This window comes from Neopsephotus bourkii, unplaced genomic scaffold (assembly GCF_033783945.1).
Source record: "Neopsephotus bourkii isolate Nb327-2 ecotype Australia unplaced genomic scaffold, CSIRO-AGI_Nbou_v1 NB_1615, whole genome shotgun sequence".
NCBI lineage: Eukaryota > Metazoa > Chordata > Aves > Psittaciformes > Psittacidae > Neopsephotus > Neopsephotus bourkii.
In genome coordinates this window covers 1,662,501-1,666,728 of record NW_026902090.1, presented here as the reverse complement: position 1 = coordinate 1,666,728, position 4,228 = coordinate 1,662,501, and positions in this window count along the sequence as shown.

Below are 4,228 nucleotides of genomic sequence, written 5' to 3'. Positions count from 1 at the left end.
GGCATGGGTGTAAGTGCCCATGCAAGAGATAAGTGAGCACACCACGGAGCTGCCAGATTGAGCATAAAGGAATGTGACTTGTGATACCCCCTACACTCAAGGCTTCAATACTTCCACAAAAAAAAATGCTGCACATAATGATATTTTTCCTTCAAATTATTATTTTCCTGAAATTCCCTCACCAGAAGTGGCTGTAATCATCATTTTTGTGATTCAGAGGCCGGACCATTACTTGGGGATAGCGCCCATGTAACCAAGAGCAGAAAATAGCCTCGGGACAGTATCTGTCTGTCAGCTGTATGGCCAGCACATGCGTAGCACTCACTGCTTGTGACTCTGCCACCCTCAGAGCAGGGTGCACATGATGCCCTGACCAGTGAAGGGGGGACACCGACGATTTGATATCAAACGCTGATGGTTTGGGAGGTTTGCTACATTTTAGAACATCAGCAGCAATTCAGTTTAGAGCTACAGAGAAGCAGCTTAAAGTCTGGGATGCGCTTGTGCCCCAGCTCTGTGGATGGAACAGTCATGCAATGGCATCACTACCATTGATAACTGAGAGCAGTGCTGCTACCCGCCAGCATGCCCTGCTACTGCTGGGAGAGCAGGGAGCGCACAGGCCAGTGCCTTCATGCAGTAATGTTCAAAAGCTGCTTCAGATGCCCTAAGAAGCCCCTGCTGCACTTGGAAATGCAGACAGGCAGTACCAAAGGAAGGCTAGAGGTGACCCTGGATGCAAAAGAGCTGTGTACATGCACCAAGAAGCGCTCTGAAGTTCAGTTTCCCAAGTCAGCAGGATGCAAAACACCCAGGGCCTGAATTTCCTGTAGCTGTCATGTCTCTAGTCACATCTTGGTCGAAATTCAACAAGACATCTAAATTTGGGGAGACAGGGATTGAGGGGTATGCATGGTGTGCCCACAAGGGAGGAGCTGTCTGATGTTTCCCCACTGACCTGCTGTTTCTCAGAGTGGCCAGGTCATGCTTAAGCCTGTGCCTGGCTTTCACCTTCTCTCTTGTCCCTGTGGCACTGGTGCCTGGTTTTAGCAGCCTCTCTGAAATCACTGTGAACCAGGGGGATGGGTCTCCCCCTTCATCCTGTGTTTCTAGGCTAGCATCCTGCTTCCTCAGCTCCTGACGTGGGTCAGGGGGGCAATGTGATTCTTCAGTGTCTGCCGTTAGTAGCATCACAAGCCCTGGGAAAACACGGCTTGTTTCCTCTGTGGGACACGAAGCCGCTGCTCAGCTAGCAGAAGGGATGCTACGGGGCGTTCCGCTCTCAAGACCCTTCCGCTTTTTACCTTTTTACCTGCAGAAGGGGGTTGTCCCTTACTACAAACGCCCCTCGCTAGGCAGCGCGCCCTGCTCTGTCCCACAAGGGGGGTTGAGCAGCCGCGTTTCGGGGAACCGGGGAAGCAGCGACGGCGCGGCCTGCAGAGGTCCCCCTCGCCTAAGCTTTGAGAGCAGGGCAAGCGGCAGAGCAGAGCCGGCAATACCGGGAGGGGAAGCACTGACGGGAGGGACGGCACCTGGGGGAGGAAGCACCGGCGGGGCAGGGATCCCCTCGCATCCCCCGTCTCCTGTCCCGCCTCCACTGCCCGGGGCAAAGCGGCGCTGGGATTCCCAGGGCCTGGTCGGAGGGATGTGGTGAGATGAGGCTGGAGAAGCGCTGGTCTTAAGTGGGATAGCAGGAAGGCAGGAAAGTGAGCAACTGGACTAATCAGCACTGTAGCGAGGGGGGCAGGTCTTGGCGGCTCGGCCTGCCCTGCCAAGGATGCCCCCGGAGCAGGAGGTGGCCAAGGGCTGGCGGGAGACAGTGTCACTTTGGATCATGCCAAGAGAGGAAGGCAAGGCTTGACAGAAGCTGAGGGGACCAGGGGGCAGGACAGGACACTCTTCTTTCCCAGCTGCTCAAGGGCCCAGTCTTTGTCCGATCTCTGTGATAGATTTGGAGCCCATGTTAGTACTGTGACTGCTCCATCCTTGGCAGTGTACGGAAACTGGGGGAACAACGACTGTCTCCAGTAGCATTAAAAGGTACTACCTACTGGGGACTCTCCAGAGAAGAAAGAAGTGGCATTCTTTCCTGTGCTCCATGGCAGCTTAAAGCAGGAGTACCACAAGCAGCTGGAAGGATGTCTCCATGCCCAGACAAGGCTGCACCCCTTCAGGGTGCATGCTGCTTCTTCCAGCCTTGCTGCAAGGCCAATCTGGGCAAGGCAGGGGTGTGGAGGATGTGCAGGGTGCCCTGGGCTCCACTCATGTCCTGGATCCCCACCACAGCTGTTTGTGCTTGCAGGCCTCCCCTTGCTGTCAGTGCATGGGCAATGGTCACCCTGCCCTCACCGGCAGGATGACAAACACATTTGTGTTTGGTGCTCAGGGTTTGGGCATAAGGACCGTGCTATGCCCTCTTTTAATTCCCTGCTTTTAAAGAAAAATCAAATAGGGGACAAGATGATCCATCTACACAGGTGTCAGTACCTGGGATTTTTCCTGTGGGAGCTAAGACATGAGTTGCCAGAACCAGCAAACTCCTGAGCATGGGCTGTTGTTTAGGAACAAGTGTTCTCCCCATAGCCAGGAAGCCTCCTGTTCAGTCACATCACTTTTCCACCAAATATCATGTTCCTGTTCACAAGGAAATGACCATGTTGTTTGGGTTTTTTTTGTTGGGGGGGCGTTGAGGGAAAGAACAGCAGCCAGCTGATGGTGTAAGTAGAGGAAAACCCTGTGATAGGGTCCTCTGGGGGAATTATCACAGACTCAGAGTTTCTGCCGTGCCTTGCCCTGTGCTGTCGTGTTCTCACTGCTCTGTCCTCTGAGCACGGTGTGAGTCCCCTCTAAGGAGAAAGTGATTTCCATAATAAATGGGGGTAGGGTGTGTGTGTGTGTGTGGAGGAGCCGAGAGGAATATTGGCTTTGTCAGGAAAGGACAGATCAGAATTGATTTATTTGGATGAATTCGACATCTTGGAAAACCCCAGTCTGGTTGTAATAATAATGTTTGTGAGGTTAAGGAGCATTTGTGCAACAATGTGGTCCTGGTTCTGTGCGGCCTTGGCATTGCCTTGGGCTATGAGCCCTCTGCATTTTCCTGAGTGCCCTGAATGTGTTTCCAGCAGTCGGCTAGTGGGTCTGTAAGAAGAGAAGTGGAACTGGTGTTGGGGAGGGTGGGCTTGCTGCGGGTGGTGGGGAGGGGCCACTGGGTCCCTGAGAGCGGATGCACTGCAGACTGGGACACTCTTCAGAGCATCTGTAATCCTGGGGGCTACAGCCCCGGTGCAGCGAAACCTCCCCTTTGCCCTGTGCTGCCCTACCCTGCCCAGGCCAGGCACCGGGAGGGGTACGGGGCAGCTCCCACGGGGCACAGCGGGACAGGCAGTCACCCACCGACTGCCCCCAGGGCAAGGAGCCGTAGGGACTCCCCTGGTCTGCAGGCTGCTGGGACCGCCTGCACCCTCTCACGGGGGTTTTTGCTCTGGATTTAGGGGGAGGTGGATGCTGCGGGTGCTGTGGAGGTGCAGCCCATCTACCCGGTAGCCGGGACACTCGAAGAGGTGGGGGGGATATTCGCTGCAGCATCAGAGGTTGCCTGCATCCCACTGAGGGACCCCCACCAAGTCAGGGAAAACTACCCCCCTTCCGCCCCCCCATCTACAGCCCCCTAAACCCGGGGATGGTCGGGGGGGGAGGGAAGGTGGTGGGGCTGAGAGGCAGAGAGGGACCCAGCACGGGCTTCCCCGGCCGTGGGGCTCACGCGTGAACTTGGGCCGGCCCCTCGCTCCCTTCCCTGCCGCGGCCGCTCGGTTCCCGCAGCTCCCCCCCAGCGTCTTTCTGCCTGCGGAGCCGTCCCCGGGGCGGGGAGGGTTAGCGGGGGGGAGCTGTCTTGTTCGGGAAATGGGAGACAGGGGTTGGGAAGGAGGGAGAAAGGCTTTTGCCAGAGGAAATCGATATCCCGTGAAAAGTAATTATTGAAGCATAAATTTATCATAAGGGTGATCACCAATAAAACATCTCTTGGCGACGTTTTAATTTAAAATCAAATTCGAAAAGGCTCCCCTCCCCCCTCCAAAAAAAATCCTTAACAAGCAGAAAAATAACTGCAGCCCTTGGAACACTTCATTATACGTTCAAAGAGAGCTCCATCATCTTCGCACCGACGCCGGGCTCTGCTCTTCTGATGGATCCAATGCAGCTGATTTATGGAAATGACTTGCAAATC